At 29.8% G+C, this 25490-nt stretch overlaps 1 protein-coding gene across 17 annotated transcripts in view; it reads left to right on the top strand.

Annotated features, from left to right (window-relative positions):
• Window positions 1-25490, top strand: part of LOC108021871 (protein argonaute-3) — a 448633-nt gene that overhangs the window by 12261 nt on the left and 410882 nt on the right. For 5 of the 17 annotated variants that reach the window (XM_050890179.1, XM_050890173.1, XM_050890177.1 and 2 more), the window contains one exon: window positions 13278-13513. The exons of 7 other annotated variants lie outside the window; for them this stretch is intronic. The gene's annotated coding sequence lies outside the window, so the exon portion shown is untranslated. Of the gene's footprint in view, window positions 1-49; window positions 150-13277; window positions 13514-14498; window positions 14599-25341; window positions 25447-25490 lie in introns of those variants that run through there. 5 more of the 17 variants (XM_050890194.1, XM_050890191.1, XM_050890170.1 and 2 more) reach the window with 4 other exon arrangements.

The raw sequence follows: 25490 nt of genomic DNA, 5'->3' as shown, positions 1-25490 counted from the left end.
CTAATTGGTATTTTAAGGACAAATGCTAACCGATAGCACTTAATTTTAAGTTTTTGCAAATGTCTTTCACAAGGTTTAAATTGTGTCACGCTTTGTTTTCTATAATCCAAATCAATAAAGATAGCTTATAATTCCGAAAAATAATTTTCGTAAGTTTTTGCTTGAACAGTATTCTCCAGAAATAAAAATATACATATGCAATGTGTGTATGCCTTATCTACTATAAGATACAATTTTCACAAAAACGTACATTAAGTTCTAGTTCTAAGTTCACATTTTTACGTTCCCTGCGTTTTGTCTTTAACATGATATACATATGTATACTCAATAAACATAACTTAGTAGTCTAATTTAAGACACTTAAATGAGTATTATTTAATTTAATTTTTATCACGGGATTCTGGATGATGTCAATAATGAATACAATTTTTATTTTAACGTCCAGACGGATGGAAAAAATATTTTCAAATCGATCCGTTTATCAAAAAAAATTATTAGCAATTAATTTGTAACTAAGCAAAAATGTATAATAATAACAAGTGTAGTGCTAACTGTCGAGATGCAACCTTTACAAAAGTCTGAAATCTATTATTAAGTGACAAGGAGTAGAATTGGAAACTATATCGTATAAGAGGATTCAAAAAAAACCTTGATGTTTTCTAACATATTAAATGATTAAAATGCCTTTGAATTTTTTTTTATGAAATCACCCGTTCAGTCCGAATCCTGATAGCCGGCGGATTATTTTTTTTTTTTACAACCCTTACTTTTCGTGCTCTAACTTCTAGTGTTTATTTTGTTTTACTCAAAATTAATTAACTAATGTACATAAACATTACCTAAATATATGGAATTTCAAATTGTATCTTTTAACCGTTAGTTGAAAAAATGTTTTAAATACATTTAGACAAACGGTTTTAACACGGGATGACCACCTTAAGTGCAAATAGAACTTGGCGGTCAGCCATGGTCTCTTGTAATTGAATTTTTTTTTAGTTGCCAGTTGTGCTAAACTAATTACATATTAATGAATTCCTATAAAATTTTTAAATTAATAAATTTGTAATATAGGTACAAATTAACAAATAAATAAACAACTGAAAAACATGACGGGTTTTTTGCTACGAGCCACAAATAAAATTTGGCATGAATTAAAAAAAAATGCGGCATTTTTATCGTTTTTTTTTTTTGTTTTTCTTAATTTTATGTTAAATTTTACTTTCTTCAGCAAGTTTCATTTTCCCGGTGAATCTAGTATTCCTTCATGGGTTTGAATGTTCAAAACTTGTAAACCTACCATATCTTGGACGATGATGTACTATGGTCAGTACAAACAAATGGTCTTTACGACACCAAGTAATGCTTTTTAATTAATTTTAGTAACACCATGTGAAATTTTTAAGGATTGTTGCTGACTTCAGATATATTACAAAAAAATGACTTTATTCTTTTTTTAGTTTATTTTTTTTACTTTTTACTTTTTACTAGAGTAGTCCAATTTTTATTAAATTGAATTCAAAAGAGAACGTTTCTATGGCAGCTATATGATATGGTCGTCCGATTTTAAAACTAATTAATAAATGTTATTTTCGAAAAATGTTTTTTGCAGATACTATTATTTTTGTTTTAACAAACGTTTTACATCAAAATATTTAAATTTTCAAGTCGAGGAAAAAATTCAAAAAGTAGATTTTCACACACATTCGGAATTTTTAATAAGTACTGAATGGGTTAAGAAAAGTAGTGCATCATTCAAACGGAATTTAAATGACCTTTCCGTTGATGCCAAAAGTTAAACGAAGCAAGTTCAAGTTAGGAGTATACTTAACTTTTCTTTTGCCAAAAAAAAACTTTTGTCAAAACTTATGCCGACTAGTGTAATACTTTAAAATATAAGTTTTAGTTTATTTATTTCGGCATACGCGCCATTAAAATAATAATTAAAATGTTTATGCCTAATAAACCTGGTGATGCGCACTACCATTCTAAAGTTCTGCTAAAAATAGTAATACTCCACGCGGATATACGAAATTTACCAGAATTTTTTCTTTAGGTCTATTAGAAGTTTTCTTTTACAGCATTCCAGATCATCGGGCTATCCTGAGTTCTGCCTGTGGCTAAGACAATAGAGTTCACAACAGCGACGATTTTTGGTTTATATTTTTTATTATTTTTATATTTATATTATTTTTGATCATAAAAGTATAAACAAAATGATTTTTAAAAAATTCTTGTTGCAGTTACTAATTTTTTTGTTGTAAGAAACTTTTTGCATTCAAAAACTTCATTTAATTTTCAAGACGAAGAAAAAAGTTATAGAAGTAGATTTTCACAAAAATTAGTCATTTTCAATAATTCTAAATAGGTTAAAAAAAGTATTGTATCATTGAAACGTAATTTAAATTACCTTTTCATTGATGCCTGATTTTATAATACGTAAGTTTCGATCAGCGTATAAAAGTCGGAACCAGACGGATCTTATAGCTTCGAAAGGAATATACGGAAAACAAGAAAGGAAGTTAACTTCGGCTAGCCGAAGTTTGTATACCCTTGCAGTTATAAAAAATAATCAATAATTTTATCAAATTGAATTCGAAATTCTTAAAAATATAAAAATTTAAATTCCCAATACTATAAGATAAAATGTCAAAAAGACCGAAAGCTATAATTTGTTTCACAATTTTTCCCACCAATTATCCGATCGTTCCTATGACAGCTATATGATATAGTCGTCCGATTTCAATAAAATTTGATTCAAAATTCAGAAATACTTAAAAAATGTTAATTTCAAGCTTATAAGGTTATATGTTTAAAAACACAGAAGATATAATTTTTGTTTCATGTTTTCCGACGAATTTTCCGATCGTTCCTATGGCAGCCATATGGTGTAGTCGTCCAATTTTAATAAAACTTAATTCGAAATTCAAAACCAAATAAAAATGTAGGATGTTAATGTTAATAAACACCGAAGATATAATTTTTCAAAATTATTTTACCACTAATTTTTCGATCGTTCCTATGGCAGCTATATGATAAGTCGCCCGATTTTTATAAAATTTAATTCGAAATTCAAAACCAAATAAAAAATGTATGAGGTTATAAGTTAAAAAACACCGAAGATATAATTTTTCAAAATTATTTTACCACTAATTTTCCGATTGTTCCTATGGGAGCTATATGATATAGTTTTCCGATCCGGCTGGTTCGGACTTATATACTACCTGCAATAGAAAGAAGACTTTTTGGAAAGTTTCAGCCCGATAGCTTTAAAACTGAGAGACTAGTTTGTGTAGAAGCGGATGGACAGACGGACATGGCTAGATCGACTCGTCTAGTGACGCTGATCAAGAATATATATACTTTATGGGGTCGGAAACGTCTTCTTCACTGCGTTGCAAACTTCTGACTGAAATCATTATATCCTCTGAAAGGGTTTTTTTCATTTTTTTCAATTCATTTCAATTCAATACGTATTTCTAAATATTTTCAAAAAATCATACAAAATATAGAAAATTTTTTTTGAAAAATGTTTTTGCAGATACTATTATTTTTGTTTTAACAAACGTTTTACATCAAAATATTTAAATTTTCAAGTCGAGAAAAAACATTCAAAAAGTGGATTTTCACACAAATTCGGAATTTTTAATAAGTACTGAATGGGTTAAGAAAAGTAGTGCATCATTCAAACGGAATTTAAATGACCTTTCCGTTGATGCCAAAAGTTAAACGAAGCAAATTCAAGTATCAAGGAGTATAATTAACTTTTCTTTTGTCAAAAAAAAAACTTTTGTCAAAACTTATGTCGACTAGTGTAATACTTTAAAATATAAGTTTTAGTTTATTTATTTCGGCATGTATAAACTACGCGCCATTAAAATAATAATTAAAAATGTTAATGCCTAATAAACCTGGTGATGCGCACTACCATTCTAAAGTTCTGCTAAAAATAGCACGCGGATATACCACGCGGATATACTAAATTTACCAGAATTTTTTCTTTAGGTCTATTAGAAGTTTTCTTTTACAGCATTCCAGATCATCGGGCCATCCTGAGTTCTGCCTGTGGCTTAGACAATAGAGTTCACAACAGCGACGATTTTTGGTTTATATTTTTTATTATTTTTATATTTATATTATTTTTGATCATAAAAGTATAAACAAAATGATTTTTAAAAAATTCTTGTTGCAGTTACTAATTTTTTTGTTGTAAAAAACTTTTTGCATTCAAAAACTTCATTTAATTTTCAAGACGAAGGAAAAAGTTATAGAAGTAGATTTTCACAAAATTTAGTCATTTTCAATAATTCTAAATAGGTTAAAAAAAAGTATTGTATCATTGAAACGTCATTTAAATTACCTTTTCATTGATGCCTGATTTTATAAAAGGTGAGTTTCGACCAGCGTATAAAAGTCGGAACCAGACGGATCTTATAGCTTCGAAAGGAATATACGGAAAACAAGAAAGGAAGTTAACTTCGGCTAGCCGAAGTTTGTATACCCTTGCAGTTATAAAAAATAATCAATAATTTTATCAAATTGAATTCGAAATTCTAAAAAATATAAAAATTTATATTCCCAATGTTATAAGATAAAATGTCAAAAAGACCGAAAGCTATAATTTGTTTCACATTATTTCCCACCAATTATCCGATCGTTCCTATGACAGCTATATGATATAGTCGTCCGATTTCAATAAAATTTGATTCGAAATTCAGAAATACTTAAAAAATGTTATTTTCAAGCTTATAAGGTTATATGTTTAAAAACACAAAAGATATAATTTTTGTTTCATGTTTTCCGACTAATTTTCCGATCGTTCCTATGGCAGCCATATGGTGTAGTCGTCCGATTTTAATAAAATTTAATTCGAAATTCAAAACCAAATAAAAATGTAGGTTATAAGTTAATAAACACCGAAGATATAATTTTTCAAAATTATTTTACCACTAATTTTCCGATTGTTCCTATGGGAGCTATATGATATAGTCGTCCGATTTTGATAAAATTTAATTCGAAATTCAGAACTAGTTTAAAAATGTTAAATCGAAACTTTGAGAGGTATATGTTAAAAAACACGAAAGATATAATTTTTTTTAAATTTTTTCCCCGATAGTTCCTATGGGAGCTATAAGATATAGTTTTCCGATCCGGCTGGTTCCAACTTATGTACTACCCGCAATAGAAAGAAGACTTTTGGGAAAGTTTCAGCCCGATAGCTTTAAAGATGAGAGACTAGTTTACGTAGAAGCGGACGGACGGACTGATCCAGAATATATATACTTTAGGGGGTCGGAAACGTCTCCTTGGTGTTTTCACATATAATATTCTACTCTTGGAATAAACCTTTTATTATTTAGTTCTGAGTTTCGAATTTAATTTTACCGAAATCGGAGCATTATATCATAGTCATCGGAATAAACCTTTTATTATTTAGGAATAAACCTTTTATTATTTAGTTCTGAGTTTCGAATTTAATTTTACCGAAATCGGAGCATTATATCATAGTCATCGGAACGTTCGAAAAATTATGATACAATAATACATCGGAAACGTCTCCTGCAAACTTCTGTAAGTAAAATGTAAACAAATAAGTTTTTACTTAAATTCAATATTTTCAAAAGTAAAAACTCGTTGGAAAAATGCAATATTTCCAAACTGGTGACAGTTCATGCAAAAATGAATTAAAGAAACAAGTGAAATCCAAAGTGACTTCAAAAATTTTCATTTGAATTTTCACTTATGAAAAAGCGGATAATTTCAATCGTGCAAGGTGCCATTCACTTCGCATTCACAAAGTGATTCACAAGTGAAACTTTTTTCGGAACTAAGGGGATGATACATGGATTCAGGGTGAAGATATTTCGACTAGCGGAACTTTCAGCCGATCTTAGGCTGAAGAACAGTACTAGTAAAATCGAAAAAGCTTTTGTCTGGTTTGATTTTCAACGCCTCACTCAGATGAGATAACAAAATACAAGATTTGGCGAGTGATGGTTTAACAAATTAAATTTTTGGTTGTGTACTTTTAAAAGCGGTGTAGAATATAGAAAAGAAAGAGAAAACACAAAAGCCACGCCAAAGACGCCATCAGGAGGTCACTGCAATACTGCAACACTGCAAATCCACAGGCAGTGCTAGAATCCAATCCAGCCTTCCATTTTTAAACTTTGGTTTCGACGCGGGCTTCTGCACGGACACAGCCAATGATTTACATTTTTTTTCGTTCAGCCACTGCCAACGGTGCTTACTGAAATTCCTTCGATAGGACTGGTATTTTTTCTGGTATTTTCTTAACGAAAGGCGTTAGCCGCATACTTACCTCGCTCACTCCTATAAGTGTTCGCGGTTTCCGTCGCTGTGAGTACTAGGCTCTTTAGGAAAAACTGTTCTCTTACACCAATAGTATACATTAATGTTTTATATGCACATTGGTTGATTTCGTAAGTTACAAATAAAAAAACATAAGTCTGATATTGGCGATCTTTTGTCCTAAAAATATTTTTTATCAGACAATAAAACTAACGGTAATTTCATTTTTGGTCACTTTAATTCGTGCGCGCTACGGTTACCGAGAGAAATGACACAAAAACCTGTGCACGTTCCACAAAAATATTAATTTTTACTCTTAAATCGCGTCTAATTGTCGTTTAATAAAATGAATATTAAAAATAAAGGTATAAACCTAAAACTGAGTAATTGTTATGTCATTTTGTGTTGTGTTATTGTTTTAATGTTAGTGTTTCTTCAGTGAACCTTTTAATTGTTGTATTTTTGTACATAGATAGATTTTAGATAAAAAAAAAGGTGCCAATTTCGTCTCACCCTTTGATGAAACTTATTTGTTAGTACTAGATAATGTTTTTTTATTCTACGTTTTAAAGTTTGAGCTCCAACTTTTTGCCACTTTCTGCCTTGTACGCTCCTTTGTGTTTTGTTGTTTTCGTCATATTCGATTGTGCTTTGAAATCTCAGTTGGTCAGAAATCGTAGCATTTCGATGTTTTAAAAGGCAAACATCGACGTTAAACCGAAAAATGTTCAATTGTGAATTTAAAATTGATTTTAAAAAAAAAATAAATTCTGAGATTTTACTTAAGCTAAAAGTATGCAATTGAATTTAAGTGTTAAAAAGTCATTTTCTAGTATATTGCTTCCTTGACGAATGGTTTTTTCTTGGTTTTATTATTTCATTTATCTTATTGGGTCCATAATAGCAGTACGACAATTTTTTACTGAATATCTTCCATTTGGAAGTATTTTTGGGCGCCTCTGCTATACTAGATCAACCAGTGTGTGATATGGTGAACGTGCCCTAATTGGTATTTTAAGGACAAATGCTAACCGATAGCACTTAATTTTAAGTTTTTACAAATGTCGTTTCACAAGGTTTAAATTGTGTCTCGCTTTGTTTTCTATAATCCAAATCAATAAAGATAGCTTATACTTCCGAAAAATAATTTTCGTAAGTTTTTGCTTTAACAGTATTCTCCAGAAATAAAAATATACATTTGCAATGTGTGTATGCCTTATCTACTATAAGATACAATTTTCACAAAAACGTACATTAAGTTCTAGAAATCAAAAGTTCTTTAGCAAAGCCATCAAATTTTTACGTTCCCTGCGTTTTGTCTTTAACATGATATACATATGTATACTCAATAAACATAACTTAGTAGTCTAATTTAAGACACTTAAATGAGTATTATTTAATTTAATTTTTATCACGGTATTCTGGATGATGGTCAATAATGAATACAATTTTTATTTTAACGTCCAGACGGATGGAAAAAATATTTTCAAATCGATCCGTTTATCAAAAAAATTATTAGCAATTAATTTGTAACTAAGCAAAAATGTATAATAATAACAAGTGTAGTGCGTCCGTTCAGTCCGAATCCTGATAGCCAGCGGATTATTATTTTTTTTTTACAACCCTTACTTTATCGTGCTCTAACTTCTAGTGTTTATTTTGTTTTACTCAAAATTAATTAACTAATGTACATAAACATTACCTAAATATATGGAATTTATAATTGTATCTTTTAACCGTTAGTTGGAAAAAATGTTCGAAATACATTTAGACAAACAGTTTTAACACGGGATGACCACCTTAAGTGCAAATAGAACTTGGCGGTCAGCCATGGTCTCTTGTAATTGAATTTTTTTTAGTTGCCAGTTTTGCTAAACTAATTACATATTAATGAGTTCCTATACAATGTTTAAATTAATAAATTTGTACCATAGGTATAAATTAAAAAATAAGTAATCAACTGAAAAACATGAAGCGTTTTTTGCAACGAGCCACAAATAAAATTTGGCATGAATTAAAAAAATTGCCGCAATTTTTATCGTTTTTTTTTTTGTTTTTATTAATTTTATGTTAAATTTTACTTTCTTCAGCAAGTTACATTTTCCCGATGAATCTAGTATTTCTTCATGGGTTTGAAAGTTCAAATCTTGTAAACCTACCATATCTTGGACGATGATGTACTATGGTCAGTACAAACAAATGGTCTTTACGACACCAAGCAATGCTTTTGTATTAATTTTAGTAACACCATGTGAAATTTTTAAGGATTGTTGCTGACTTCAGATATATTACAAAAAAATGACTTTATTCTTTTTTTAGTTTATTTTTTTTACTTTTATATGTTAGAGTAGTCGAATTTTTATTAAATTGAATTCAAAGGAGAACGTTTCTATGGCAGCTATATGATATGGTCGTCCGATTTTGATAAAATTTAATTCGAAATTTAAAACCAATTAATAAATGTTATTTTCGAAAAATGTTTTTTGCAGATACTATTATTTTTGTTTTAACAAACGTTTTACATCAAAATATTTAAATTTTCAAGTCGAGGAAAAAATTCAAAAAGTAGATTTTCACACAAATTCGGAATTTTTAATAAGTACTGAATGGGTTAAAAAAAAGTATTGCATCATTCAAACGGAATTTAAATGTCCTGTCCGTTGATGCCAAAAGTTAAACGAAGCAAGTTCAAGTTAGGAGTATACTTAACTTTGTCAAAAAAAAACTTTTGTCAAAACTTATGCCGACTAGTGTAATACTTTAAAATATAAGTTTTACTTTATTTATTTCGGCATGTATAAACTACGCACCATTAAAATAATAATTAAAAATGTTAATGCCTATTAAACCTGGTGATGCGCACTACCATTCTAAAGTTATGCTAAAAATAGTAATACTCCACGCGCATATACTAAATTTACCAGAATTTTTTCTTTAGGTCTATTAGAAGTTTTCTTTTACAGCATACCAGATCATCGGGCCATCCTGAGTTCTGCCTGTGGCTTAGACAATAGAGTTCACAACAGCGACGATTTTTGGTTTTTATTTTTTATTATTTTTATATTTATATGATCATAAAAGTATAAACAAAATGATTTTTAAAAAATTCTTGTTGCAGTTACTAATTTTTTTGTTGTAAGAAACTTTTTGCATTCAAAAACTTAATTTTATTTTCAAGACGAAGAAAAAAGTTATAGAAGTAGATTTTCACAAAAATTAATCATTTTCAATAATTCTAAATAGGTTAAAAAAAGTATTGTATCATTGAAACGTAATTTAAATTACCTTTTCATTGATGCCTGATTTTATAATACGTAAGTTTCGATCAGCGTATAAAAGTCGGAACCAGACGGATCTTATAGCTTCGAAAGGAATATACGGAAAACAAGAAAGGAAGTTAACTTCGGCTAGCCGAAGTTTGTATTCCCTTGCAGTTATAAAAAATAATCAATAATTTTATCAAATTGAATTCGAAATTCTAAAAAATATAAAAATTTATATTCCCAATGTTATAAGATAAAATGTCAAAAAGACCGAAAGCTATAATTTGTTTCACATTATTTCCCACCAATTATCCGATCGTTCCTATGACAGCTATATGATATAGTCGTCCGATTTCAATAAAATTTGATTCGAAATTCAGAAATACTTAAAAAATGTTATTTTCAAGCTTATAAGGTTATATGTTTAAAAACACAAAAGATATAATTTTTGTTTCATGTTTTCCGACTAATTTTCCGATCGTTCCTATGGCAGCTATATGATATAGTCGCCCGATTTTGATAAAATTTATTTCGAAATTCAAAACCAAATAAAAAATGTAGGAGGTTATAAGTTAAAAAACACCGAAGATATAATTTTTCAAAATTATTTTACCACTAATTTTCCGATCGTTCCTATGGCAGCTATATGATATAGTCGCCCGATTTTGATAAAATTTATTTCGAAATTCAAAACCAAATAAAAAATGTAGGAGGTTATAAGTTAAAAAACACCGAAGATATAATTTTTCAAAATTATTTTACCACTAATTTTCCGATTGTTCCTATGGGAGCTATATGATATAGACGTACGATTTTGAAAAAATGTAATTCAAAATGCAGATCTAATTGAAAAATGTTATATCCAAGCTTAGAGAGGTATATGTTAAAAAACACGAAAGATATAATTTTTTTTAAATTTTTTCCCCGATAGTTCCTATGGGAGCTATAAGATATAGTTTTCCGATCCGGCTGGTTCGGACTTATATACTACCTGCAATAGAAAGAAGACTTTTTGGAAAGTTTCAGCCCGATAGCTTTAAAACTGAGAGACTAGTTTGTGTAGAAGCGGATGGACAGACGGACATGGCTAGATCGACTCGTCTAGTGACGCTGATCAAGAATATATATACTTTATGGGGTCGGAAACGTCTCCTTCACTGCTTTGCAAACTTCTGACTGAAATCATTATAGCCTCTGAAAGGGTTTTTTTCATTTTTTTCAATTCATTTCAATTCAATACGTATTTCTAAATATTTTCAAAAAATCATACAAAATATAGAAATTTTTTTTGAAAAATGTTTTTGCAGATACTATTATTTTTGTTTTAACAATCGTTTTACATCAAAATATTTAAATTTTCAAGTCGAGAAAAAACATTCAAAAAGTGGATTTTCTCACAAATTCGGAATTTTTAATAAGTACTGAATGGGTTAAGAAAAGTAGTGCATCATTCAAACGGAATTTAAATGACCTTTCCGTTGATGCCAAAAGTTAAACGAAGCAAGTTCAACTTTTCTTTTGTCAAAAAAAAAACTTGTATCAAAACTTGTGACGACTAGGATAATACTTTAAAATATAAGTTTTACTATATTTATTTCGGCATGTATAAACTACGCGCCATTAAAATAATAATTAAAAATGTTAATGCCTATTAAACCTGGTGATGCGCACTACCATTCTAAAGTTCTGCTAAAAATAGTAATACTCCACGCGCATATACTAAATTTACCAGAATTTTTTCTTTAGGTCTATTAGAAGTTTTCTTTTACAGCATTCCAGATCATCGGGCCATCCTGAGTTCTGCCTGTGGCTTAGACAATAGAGTTCACAACAGCGACGATTTTTGGTCTATATTTTTTATTATTTTTATATTTATATTATTTTTGATCATAAAAGTATAAACAAAATGATTTTTAAAAAATTCTTGTTGCAGTTACTAATTTTTTTATTGTAAGAAACTTTTTGCATTCAAAAACTTAATTTTATTTTCAAGACGAAGAAAAAAGTTATAGAAGTAGATTTTCACAAAAATTAGTCATTTTCAATAATTCTAAATAGGTTAAAAAAAAGTATTGTATCATTGAAACGTCATTTAAATTACCTTTTCATTGATGCCTGTTTTTATAAAAGGTAAGTTTCGACCAGCGTATAAAAGTCGGAACCAGACGGATCTTATAGCTTCGAAATGAATATACGGAAAACAAGAAAGGAAGTTAACTTCGGCTAGCCGAAGTTTGTATACCCTTGCAGTTATAAAAAATAATCAATAATTTTATCAAATTGAATTCGAAATTCTAAAAAATATAAAAATTTATATTCCCAATGTTATAAGATAAAATGTCAAAAAGACCGAAAGCTATAATTTGTTTCACATTATTTCCCACCAATTATCCGATCGTTCCTATGAATTTGATTCGAAATTCAGAAATACTTAAAAAATGTTATTTTCAAGCTTATAAGGTTATATGTTTAAAAACACAAAAGATATAACTTTTGTTTCATGTTTTCCGACTAATTTTCCGATCGTTCCTATGGCAGCTATATGATATAGTCGCCCGATTTTGATAAAATTTAATTCGAAATTCAAAACCAAATAAAAAATGGTGAAGGTTATAAGTTAAAAAACACCGAAGATATAATTTTTCAAAATTATTTTACCACTAATTTTCCGATTGTTCCTATGGGAGCTATATGATATAGTCGTCCGATTTTGATAAAATTTAATTCGAAATTCAGAACTAATTTAAAAATTTTATGTCCAAGCTTAGAGAAGTATATGTTAAAAAATACGAAAAATATATATTTTTTTTAAATTTTTTCCCCGATAGTTCCTATGGGAGCTATAAGATATAGTTTTCCGATCCGGCTGGTTCCGACTTATGTACTACCCGCAATAGAAAGAAGACTTTTGGGAAAGTTTCAGCCCGATAGCTTTAAAACTAAGAGACTAGTTTACGTAGAAGCGGACGGACGGACTGATCCAGAATATATATACTTTAGGGGGTCGGAAACGTCTCCTTCACTGCGTTTCAAACTTCTGACTGAAATCATTATACCCTCTGTATAAAAATGGTGTGTTTCACATATAATTTCCTACTCTTGGAATAAACCTTTTATTATTTAGGAATAAACCTTTTATTATTTAGTTCTGAGTTTCGAACTTAATTTTACCGAAATCGGAGCATTATATCATAGTCATCGGAACGTTCGAAAAATTATGATACATATACCTTATGGGGTCGGAAACGTCTGCAAACTTCTGTAGGTAAAATGTAAACAAATAAGTTTTTACTTCAATTCAATATTTTCAAAAGTGAAAACTCGTTGGAAAAATGCAATATTTCCAAACTGGTGACAGTTTATGCAAAAATGAGTTAAAGAAACAAGAAAGTGAAATCCAAACTTACTTCAAAAATTTTCATTTGAATTTTCACTTATGAAAAAGCTGCCAATTTCACTCGTGCAAGGTGCCATTCACTTCGAATTCACAAAGTGATTCACAAGTGAAACTTTTTTCGGATTCAGGGTGAAGATTTTTCGACTAGCGGAACTTTTAGCCGATCTTAGGCTGAAGAATAGTACTAGTAAAATCGAAAAAGCTTTTGTCTGGTTTGATTTTCAACGCCTCACTCAGATGAGATAACAAAATACAAGATTTGGCGAGTGATAGTTTAACAAATTAAATTTTTGGCTGTGTACTTTTAGAAGCGGTGTAGAAACCAAAATATAGAAAAGAAAGAAAATCCAAAAGCCACGACAAAGACGCCATCATGAGGTCACATATAGCAATACTGCAACACTGCAAATCCACAGGCAGTGCTGGAATCCAATCCAGCCTTCCATTTTTAAACTTTGGTTTCGAGGCGGGCTTCTGCACGGACACAGCCATAGCCGCATACTTACCTCGCTCACTCCTATAAGTGTTCGAGGTTTCCGTCGCTGTGAGTTCTAGCCTAGTTCTTTAGGAAAAACTGTTCTCTTACACAAATAGTATACATTAATGTTGTATATGCACATTGGTTGATTTCGTAAGTTACAAATAAAAAAACATAAGTCTGATATTGGCGATTTTTTGTCCTAAAAATATTTTTTATCTGACAATAAAACTAACGGTAATTTCATTTTTACCGAGAGAAATGACAAAAAAAACCTGTGCACGTTCCACAAAAATATTAATTTTTACTCTTAAATCGCGTCTAATTGTCGTTTAATAAAATGAATATTAAAAATAAAGGTATAAACCTTAAACTGAGTAATTGTTATGTCATTTTGTGTTGTTTTATTGTTTTAATGTTAGTGTTTCTTCAGTGAACCTTTTAATTGTTGTATTTTTGTACATAGATAGATTTTAGATAAAAAAAAAGGTGCCAATTTCACCTCACTCACCCTTTGATGAAACTTATTTGTTAGTACTAGATAATGTTTTTTTATTCTACGTTTTAAAGTTCGAGCTCCAACTTTTTGCCACTTTCTGCCTTGTACGCTCCTTTGTGTTTTGTTGTTTTCGTCATATTCGATTGTGCTTTGAAATCTCAGTTGGTCAGAAATCGTAGCATTTCCGATGTTTTAAAAGGCAAACATCGAAGTTAAACCGAAAAATGTTTAATTGTGAATTTAAAATTGATTTTTAAAAAAAAATAAATTCTGAGATTTTACTTAAGTTAAAAGTATGCAATTGAATTTAAGTGTTAAAAAGTCATTTTCTAGTATATTGCTTCCTTGACGAATGGTTTTTTTCTTGTTTTTATTATTTCATTTATCTTATTGGGTCCATAATAGCAGTACGACAATTTTTTACTGAATATCTTCCATCTGGAAGTATTTTTGGGCGCCTCTGCTATACTAGATCAACCAGTGTGTGATATGGTAAACGTGCCCTAATTGGTATTTTAAGGACAAATGCTAACCGATAGCACTTAATTTTAAGTTTTTGCAAATGTCTTTCACAAGGTTTAAATTGTGTCACGCTTTGTTTTCTATAATCCAAATCAATAAAGATAGCTTATAATTCCGAAAAATAATTTTCGTAAGTTTTTGCTTGAACAGTATTCTCCAGAAATAAAAATATACATATGCAATGTGTGTATGCCTTATCTACTATAAGATACAATTTTCACAAAAACGTACATTAAGTTCTAGTTCTAAGTTCACATTTTTACGTTCCCTGCGTTTTGTCTTTAACATGATATACATATGTATACTCAATAAACATAACTTAGTAGTCTAATTTAAGACACTTAAATGAGTATTATTTAATTTAATTTTTATCACGGGATTCTGGATGATGTCAATAATGAATACAATTTTTATTTTAACGTCCAGACGGATGGAAAAAATATTTTCAAATCGATCCGTTTATCAAAAAAAATTATTAGCAATTAATTTGTAACTAAGCAAAAATGTATAATAATAACAAGTGTAGTGCTAACTGTCGAGATGCAACCTTTACAAAAGTCTGAAATCTATTATTAAGTGACAAGGAGTAGAATTGGAAACTATATCGTATAAGAGGATTCAAAAAAAACCTTGATGTTTTCTAACATATTAAATGATTAAAATGCCTTTGAATTTTTTTTTATGAAATCACCCGTTCAGTCCGAATCCTGATAGCCGGCGGATTATTTTTTTTTTTTACAACCCTTACTTTTCGTGCTCTAACTTCTAGTGTTTATTTTGTTTTACTCAAAATTAATTAACTAATGTACATAAACATTACCTAAATATATGGAATTTCAAATTGTATCTTTTAACCGTTAGTTGAAAAAATGTTTTAAATACATTTAGACAAACGGTTTTAACACGGGATGACCACCTTAAGTGCAAATAGAACTTGGCGGTCAGCCATGGTCTCTTGTAATTGAATTTTTTTTTTAGTTGCCAGTTGTGCTAAACTAATTACATATTAATGAATTCCTATAAAATTTTTAAATTAATAAATTTGTAATATAGGTACAAATTAACAAATAAATAAACAACTGAAAAACATGACGGGTTTTTTGCTACGAGCCACAAATAAAATTTGGCATGAATTAAAAAAAAATGCGGCATTTTTATCGTTTTTTTTTTTTGTTTTTCTTAATTTTATGTTAAATTTTACTTTCTTCAGCAAGTTTCATTTTCCCGGTGAATCTAGTATTCCTTCATGGGTTTGAATGTTCAAAACTTGTAAACCTACCATATCTTGGACGATGATGTACTATGGTCAGTACAAACAAATGGTCTTTACGACACCAAGTAATGCTTTTTAATTAATTTTAGTAACACCATGTGAAATTTTTAAGGATTGTTGCTGACTTCAGATATATTACAAAAAAATGACTTTATTCTTTTTTTAGTTTATTTTTTTTACTTTTTACTTTTTACTAGAGTAGTCCAATTTTTATTAAATTGAATTCAAAAGAGAACGTTTCTATGGCAGCTATATGATATGGTCGTCCGATTTTAAAACTAATTAATAAATGTTATTTTCGAAAAATGTTTTTTGCAGATACTATTATTTTTGTTTTAACAAACGTTTTACATCAAAATATTTAAATTTTCAAGTCGAGGAAAAAATTCAAAAAGTAGATTTTCACACACATTCGGAATTTTTAATAAGTACTGAATGGGTTAAGAAAAGTAGTGCATCATTCAAACGGAATTTAAATGACCTTTCCGTTGATGCCAAAAGTTAAACGAAGCAAGTTCAAGTTAGGAGTATACTTAACTTTTCTTTTGCCAAAAAAAAACTTTTGTCAAAACTTATGCCGACTAGTGTAATACTTTAAAATATAAGTTTTAGTTTATTTATTTCGGCATACGCGCCATTAAAATAATAATTAAAATGTTTATGCCTAATAAACCTGGTGATGCGCACTACCATTCTAAAGTTCTGCTAAAAATAGTAATACTCCACGCGGATATACGAAATTTACCAGAATTTTTTCTTTAGGTCTATTAGAAGTTTTCTTTTACAGCATTCCAGATCATCGGGCTATCCTGAGTTCTGCCTGTGGCTAAGACAATAGAGTTCACAACAGCGACGATTTTTGGTTTATATTTTTTATTATTTTTATATTTATATTATTTTTGATCATAAAAGTATAAACAAAATGATTTTTAAAAAATTCTTGTTGCAGTTACTAATTTTTTTGTTGTAAGAAACTTTTTGCATTCAAAAACTTCATTTAATTTTCAAGACGAAGGAAAAAGTTATAGAAGTAGATTTTCACAAAATTTAGTCATTTTCAATAATTCTAAATAGGTTAAAAAAAGTATTGTATCATTGAAACGTAATTTAAATTACCTTTTCATTGATGCCTGATTTTATAATACGTAAGTTTCGATCAGCGTATAAAAGTCGGAACCAGACGGATCTTATAGCTTCGAAAGGAATATACGGAAAACAAGAAAGGAAGTTAACTTCGGCTAGCCGAAGTTTGTATACCCTTGCAGTTATAAAAAATAATCAATAATTTTATCAAATTGAATTCGAAATTCTTAAAAATATAAAAATTTAAATTCCCAATACTATAAGATAAAATGTCAAAAAGACCGAAAGCTATAATTTGTTTCACAATTTTTCCCACCAATTATCCGATCGTTCCTATGACAGCTATATGATATAGTCGTCCGATTTCAATAAAATTTGATTCAAAATTCAGAAATACTTAAAAAATGTTAATTTCAAGCTTATAAGGTTATATGTTTAAAAACACAGAAGATATAATTTTTGTTTCATGTTTTCCGACGAATTTTCCGATCGTTCCTATGGCAGCCATATGGTGTAGTCGTCCAATTTTAATAAAACTTAATTCGAAATTCAAAACCAAATAAAAATGTAGGATGTTAATGTTAATAAACACCGAAGATATAATTTTTCAAAATTATTTTACCACTAATTTTTCGATCGTTCCTATGGCAGCTATATGATAAGTCGCCCGATTTTTATAAAATTTAATTCGAAATTCAAAACCAAATAAAAAATGTATGAGGTTATAAGTTAAAAAACACCGAAGATATAATTTTTCAAAATTATTTTACCACTAATTTTCCGATTGTTCCTATGGGAGCTATATGATATAGTTTTCCGATCCGGCTGGTTCGGACTTATATACTACCTGCAATAGAAAGAAGACTTTTTGGAAAGTTTCAGCCCGATAGCTTTAAAACTGAGAGACTAGTTTGTGTAGAAGCGGATGGACAGACGGACATGGCTAGATCGACTCGTCTAGTGACGCTGATCAAGAATATATATACTTTATGGGGTCGGAAACGTCTTCTTCACTGCGTTGCAAACTTCTGACTGAAATCATTATATCCTCTGAAAGGGTTTTTTTCATTTTTTTCAATTCATTTCAATTCAATACGTATTTCTAAATATTTTCAAAAAATCATACAAAATATAGAAAATTTTTTTTGAAAAATGTTTTTGCAGATACTATTATTTTTGTTTTAACAAACGTTTTACATCAAAATATTTAAATTTTCAAGTCGAGAAAAAACATTCAAAAAGTGGATTTTCACACAAATTCGGAATTTTTAATAAGTACTGAATGGGTTAAGAAAAGTAGTGCATCATTCAAACGGAATTTAAATGACCTTTCCGTTGATGCCAAAAGTTAAACGAAGCAAATTCAAGTATCAAGGAGTATAATTAACTTTTCTTTTGTCAAAAAAAAAACTTTTGTCAAAACTTATGTCGACTAGTGTAATACTTTAAAATATAAGTTTTAGTTTATTTATTTCGGCATGTATAAACTACGCGCCATTAAAATAATAATTAAAAATGTTAATGCCTAATAAACCTGGTGATGCGCACTACCATTCTAAAGTTCTGCTAAAAATAGCACGCGGATATACCACGCGGATATACTAAATTTACCAGAATTTTTTCTTTAGGTCTATTAGAAGTTTTCTTTTACAGCATTCCAGATCATCGGGCCATCCTGAGTTCTGCCTGTGGCTTAGACAATAGAGTTCACAACAGCGACGATTTTTGGTTTATATTTTTTATTATTTTTATATTTATATTATTTTTGATCATAAAAGTATAAACAAAATGATTTTTAAAAAATTCTTGTTGCAGTTACTAATTTTTTTGTTGTAAAAAACTTTTTGCATTCAAAAACTTCATTTAATTTTCAAGACGAAGGAAAAAGTTATAGAAGTAGATTTTCACAAAATTTAGTCATTTTCAATAATTCTAAATAGGTTAAAAAAAAGTATTGTATCATTGAAACGTCATTTAAATTACCTTTTCATTGATGCCTGATTTTATTACGTAAGTTTCGATCAGCGTATAAAAGTCGGAACCAGACGGATCTTATAGCTTCGAAAGGAATATACGGAAAACAAGAAAGGAAGTTAACTTCGGCTAGCCGAAGTTTGTATTCCCTTGCAGTTATAAAAAATAATCAATAATTTTATCAAATTGAATTCGAAATTCTAAAAAATATAAAAATTTATATTCCCAATGTTATAAGATAAAATGTCAAAAAGACCGAAAGCTATAATTTGTTTCACATTATTTCCCACCAATTATCCGATCGTTCCTATGACAGCTATATGATATAGTCGTCCGATTTCAATAAAATTTGATTCGAAATTCAGAAATACTTAAAAAATGTTATTTTCAAGCTTATAAGGTTATATGTTTAAAAACACAAAAGATATAATTTTTGTTTCATGTTTTCCGACTAATTTTCCGATCGTTCCTATGGCAGCCATATGGTGTAGTCGTCCGATTTTAATAAAATTTAATTCGAAATTCAAAACCAAATAAAAATGTAGGTTATAAGTTAATAAACACCGAAGATATAATTTTTCAAAATTATTTTACCACTAATTTTCCGATTGTTCCTATGGGAGCTATATGATATAGTCGTCCGATTTTGATAAAATTTAATTCGAAATTCAGAACTAGTTTAAAAATGTTAAATCGAAACTTTGAGAGGTATATGTTAAAAAACACGAAAGATATAATTTTTTTTAAATTTTTTCCCCGATAGTTCCTATGGGAGCTATAAGATATAGTTTTCCGATCCGGCTGGTTCCAACTTATGTACTACCCGCAATAGAAAGAAGACTTTTGGGAAAGTTTCAGCCCGATAGCTTTAAAGATGAGAGACTAGTTTACGTAGAAGCGGACGGACGGACTGATCCAGAATATATATACTTTAGGGGGTCGGAAACGTCTCCTTGGTGTTTTCACATATAATATTCTACTCTTGGAATAAACCTTTTATTATTTAGTTCTGAGTTTCGAATTTAATTTTACCGAAATCGGAGCATTATATCATAGTCATCGGAATAAACCTTTTATTATTTAGGAATAAACCTTTTATTATTTAGTTCTGAGTTTCGAATTTAATTTTACCGAAATCGGAGCATTATATCATAGTCATCGGAACGTTCGAAAAATTATGATACAATAATACATCGGAAACGTCTCCTGCAAACTTCTGTAAGTAAAATGTAAACAAATAAGTTTTTACTTAAATTCAATATTTTCAAAAGTAAAAACTCGTTGGAAAAATGCAATATTTCCAAACTGGTGACAGTTCATGCAAAAATGAATTAAAGAAACAAGTGAAATCCAAAGTGACTTCAAAAATTTTCATTTGAATTTTCACTTATGAAAAAGCGGATAATTTCAATCGTGCAAGGTGCCATTCACTTCGCATTCACAAAGTGATTCACAAGTGAAACTTTTTTCGGAACTAAGGGGATGATACATGGATTCAGGGTGAAGATATTTCGACTAGCGGAACTTTCAGCCGATCTTAGGCTGAAGAACAGTACTAGTAAAATCGAAAAAGCTTTTGTCTGGTTTGATTTTCAACGCCTCACTCAGATGAGATAACAAAATACAAGATTTGGCGAGTGATGGTTTAACAAATTAAATTTTTGGTTGTGTACTTTTAAAAGCGGTGTAGAATATAGAAAAGAAAGAGAAAACACAAAAGCCACGCCAAAGACGCCATCAGGAGGTCACTGCAATACTGCAACACTGCAAATCCACAGGCAGTGCTAGAATCCAATCCAGCCTTCCATTTTTAAACTTTGGTTTCGACGCGGGCTTCTGCACGGACACAGCCAATGATTTACATTTTTTTTCGTTCAGCCACTGCCAACGGTGCTTACTGAAATTCCTTCGATAGGACTGGTATTTTTTCTGGTATTTTCTTAACGAAAGGCGTTAGCCGCATACTTACCTCGCTCACTCCTATAAGTGTTCGCGGTTTCCGTCGCTGTGAGTACTAGGCTCTTTAGGAAAAACTGTTCTCTTACACCAATAGTATACATTAATGTTTTATATGCACATTGGTTGATTTCGTAAGTTACAAATAAAAAAACATAAGTCTGATATTGGCGATCTTTTGTCCTAAAAATATTTTTTATCAGACAATAAAACTAACGGTAATTTCATTTTTGGTCACTTTAATTCGTGCGCGCTACGGTTACCGAGAGAAATGACACAAAAACCTGTGCACGTTCCACAAAAATATTAATTTTTACTCTTAAATCGCGTCTAATTGTCGTTTAATAAAATGAATATTAAAAATAAAGGTATAAACCTAAAACTGAGTAATTGTTATGTCATTTTGTGTTGTGTTATTGTTTTAATGTTAGTGTTTCTTCAGTGAACCTTTTAATTGTTGTATTTTTGTACATAGATAGATTTTAGATAAAAAAAAAGTTGCCAATTTCGTCTCACCCTTTGATGAAACTTATTTGTTAGTACTTTTATTCTACGTTTTAAAGTTTGAGCTCCAACTTTTTGCCACTTTCTGCCTTGTACGCTCCTTTGTGTTTTGTTGTTTTCGTCATATTCGATTGTGCTTTGAAATCTCAGTTGGTCAGAAATCGTAGCATTTCCGATGTTTTAAAAAGCAAACATCGACGTTAAACCGAAAAATGTTCAATTGTGAATTTTAAAATTAATTTTTTAAATAAAATATATTCTGAGATTTTACCTAAGCTAAAAGTATGCAATTGAATTTATGTGTTAGAAAGTCACTTTCTAGTATATTGCTTCCTTAACGTATGGTTTTTTTCTTGGTTTTATTATTTCATTTATCTTATTGGGTCCATAATAGCAGTACAACAATTTTTTACTGAATATCTTCCATCTGGAAGTATTTTTGGGCGCCTCTGCTATACTAGATCAACCAGTGTGTGATATGGTGAAGTGCCCTAATTGGTATTTTAAGGACAAATGCTAACCGATAGCACTTAATTTTAAGTTTTTACAAATGTCGTTTCACAAGGTTTAAATTGTGTCTCGCTTTGTTTTCTATAATCCAAATCAATAAAGATAGCTTATACTTCCGAAAAATAATTTTCGTAAGTTTTTGCTTTAACAGTATTCTCCAGAAATAAAAATATACATTTGCAATGTGTGTATGCCTTATCTACTATAAGATACAATTTTCACAAAAACGTACATTAAGTTCTAGAAATCCAAAGTTGTTTAGCAAAGCATTCACATTTTTACGTTCCCTGCGTTTTGTCTTTAACATGATATACATATGTATGCTCAATAAACATAACTTAGTAGTCTAATTTAAGACACTTAAATGAGTATTATTTAATTTAATTTTTATCACGGTATTCTGGATGATGGTCAATAATGAATACAATTTTTATTTCAACGTCCAGACGGATGGAAAAAATATTTTCAAATCGATCCGTTCATCAAAAAAATTATTAGCAATTAATTTGTAACTAAGAAAAAATGTATAATAACAAGTGTAGTGCTAACTATCGAGATGCCACCTTTACAAAAGTCTGAAATCTATTATTAAGTGACAACGAGTAGAATCGGACAACTATATCGTATAGGAGGAATCAAAAAAAACCTTGATGTTTTCTAACATATTAAATGATTAAAATGCCTTTGAATTTTTTTTTATGAAATCACCCGTTCAGTCCGAATCCTGATAGCCGGCGGATTATTTTTTTTTTTTACAACCCTTACTTTTCGTGCTCTAACTTCTAGTGTTTATTTTGTTTTACTCAAAATTAATTAACTAATGTACATAAACATTACCTAAATATATGGAATTTCAAATTGTATCTTTTAACCGTTAGTTGAAAAAATGTTTTAAATACATTTAGACAAACGGTTTTAACACGGGATGACCACCTTAAGTGCAAATAGAACTTGGCGGTCAGCCATGGTCTCTTGTAATTGAATTTTTTTTTAGTTGCCAGTTGTGCTAAACTAATTACATATTAATGAATTCCTATAAAATTTTTAAATTAATAAATTTGTAATATAGGTACAAATTAACAAATAAATAAACAACTGAAAAACATGACGGGTTTTTTGCTACGAGCCACAAATAAAATTTGGCATGAATTAAAAAAAAATGCGGCATTTTTATCGTTTTTTTTTTTTGTTTTTATTAATTTTATGTTAAATTTTACTTTCTTCAGCAAGTTACATTTTCCCGATGAATCTAGTATTCCTTCATGGGTTTGAAAGTTCAAATCTTGTAAGCCTACCATATCTTGGACGATGATGTACTATGGTCAGTACAAACAAATGGTCTTTACGACACCAAGCAATGCTTTTTAATTAATTTTAGTAACACCATGTGAAATTTTTAAGGATTGTTGCTGACTTCAGATATATTAAAAAAAATGACTTTATTCTTTAGACTAATCTTCTAGACTATTTTTTTTTACTTCTATATGTTAGAGTAGTCCAATTTTTATTAAATTGAATTCGAAATTCCTAAAACTTCAAAAAATGTTATTTCCAAGCTTAGAAGGTTATATGTGAAAGAACACAAGAGATATAATTTTTTCATATTTTCCGACTAATTTTGTGATTATTTCTATGGCAGCTATATGATACAGATGTCAGATTTTTATCAAATTTAATTCGAAATTCAAAACTAATTAAAAAATGTTATTTCCAAGCGTAGGGTGTTATATGTTAAGAAACACCAAATATATAATTTTTTTTATATTAGACGACTAATTTTGAGAACGTTTCTATGGCAGCTATATGATATGGTCGTCCGATTTTGGTAAAATTTAATTCGAAATATAAAACCAATTAAAAAATGTTAGTTCCAAGAGAAGCACCGAAGATATAATTTTTGTATATAATTTTACCACTAACTTTCAATCGTTCCTATGGCAGCTATATGATATAGTCGTCCGATTTTGATAAAATTTAATTCAAAATTCAAAACTAATTTAAAAATATTACTTTTAAGCAGAAGGTTATAGGTTCCCCTATAGTTCCTTAAAGATATAGTTGTCTGATCCGGCTGGTTCCGACATATATATTACCTGCAATAAAAAAAAAGACTTTTGGGATTGTTTCAGCCCGGTAGATTTAAAACTGAGAGACTAGTTTGCGTAGAAACGGACGGACAGACGGACATGGCTGGATCGACTCGTCTAGTGACGCTGATCAGGAATATATATACTTTATGGTGTCGGAAACGTCTCCTTCACTGCGTTGCAAACTTCTGACTGAAATCATGTATAAAGGGTATACACATTTTTTTCAATTCGTTTTCAATTCAATACGTATTTCTAAATATTTTCAAAAAATCATACAAAATATAGAAAAAATAAAAAGTAGATTTTCACACAAATTCGGAATTTTTAATAAGTACTGAATGGGTTAAGAAAAGTTGTGCATCATTCAAACGGAATTTAAATGACCTTTCCGTTGATGCCAAAAGTTAAACGAAGCAAGTTCAAGTTCGACTATAGCATTCTTATATTTTTAGGAAATTTCAAATATCAAAGAAACGTTCAAAGATATAATTATACAATACTTTGCAACAATCAACTGAAAGGGTATACAAACTGTGTAACGCCCACAAACCGCCTGAAACTATGGCTTCTACTGATATAAAGTTAGGAAAGGCTTTAACAACCTTGAAAAACTTTAATTTATATGTATTTGTCTAGTCAATACCCACTCCTACGTTTATAAACTTAAGAACTGTTCGCTGATAATCCGCAAACTATTAAACGTGATTTCAAATTAGAGAAGTCCGATTATTATTTATTTATTGAATTCAAAATTCTTCAACATATAAAAAATTATATTCCCAATACTATATGGCAAGATCGACTCGTCTAGTGACGCTGATCAAGAATACATATACCTTATGGGGTCGGAAACGTCTCCTGCAAACTTCTGTAAGTAAAATGTAAACAAATAAGTTTTTACTTAAATTCAATATTTTCAAAAGTGAAAACTCTTTGGAAAAATGCAATATTTCCAAACTGATTTCACTTGGAACTTGTCAGGTGACGGTTTAGACAATAATGAGTTTAAGAAGCAAGTGAAATCCAAAGTGACTTCAAAAAGTTTCATTTGAATTTTAACGTGTGAAAAAGCGGACAATTTCACTCGTGCAAGGTGCCATTCATTTCGCATTCACAAAGTGATTCACAAGTGAAACTTTTTTCGGAACAAAGGGGATGATACATGGATTCAGGGTGAAGATTTTTCGACTAGCGGAACTTTTAGACGATCTTAGGCTGAAGAATAGTACCAGTAAAATCGAAAAAGCTTTTGTCTGGTTTGATTTTCAACGCCTCACTCAGATGAGATAAAAAAATACAAGATTTGGCGAGTGATAGTTTAACAAATTAAAGTTTTGGCTGTGTACTTTTAGAAGCGGTGTAGAAACCAAAATATAGAAAAGAAAGAAAATCCAAAAGCCACGCCAAAGACGCCATCAGGAGGTCACATATAGCAATACTGCAACACTGCAAATCCAAAGGCAGTGCTGGAATCCAATCCAGCCTTCCATTTTTAAACTTTGGTTTCGAGGCGGGCTTCTGCACGGACACAGCCATAGCCGCATACTTACCTCGCTCACTCCTATAAGTGTTCGAGGTTTCCGTCGCTGTGAGTTCTAGCCTAGTTCTTTAGGAAAAACTGTTCTCTTACAC

The sequence above is a fragment of the Drosophila biarmipes genome, unplaced genomic scaffold, assembly GCF_025231255.1.
Source record: "Drosophila biarmipes strain raj3 unplaced genomic scaffold, RU_DBia_V1.1 ptg000017l, whole genome shotgun sequence".
NCBI lineage: Eukaryota > Metazoa > Arthropoda > Insecta > Diptera > Drosophilidae > Drosophila > Drosophila biarmipes.
The sequence above is the reverse complement of the archived record's forward strand: the minus strand, read 5'-3'. Positions and strand labels throughout refer to the sequence as shown.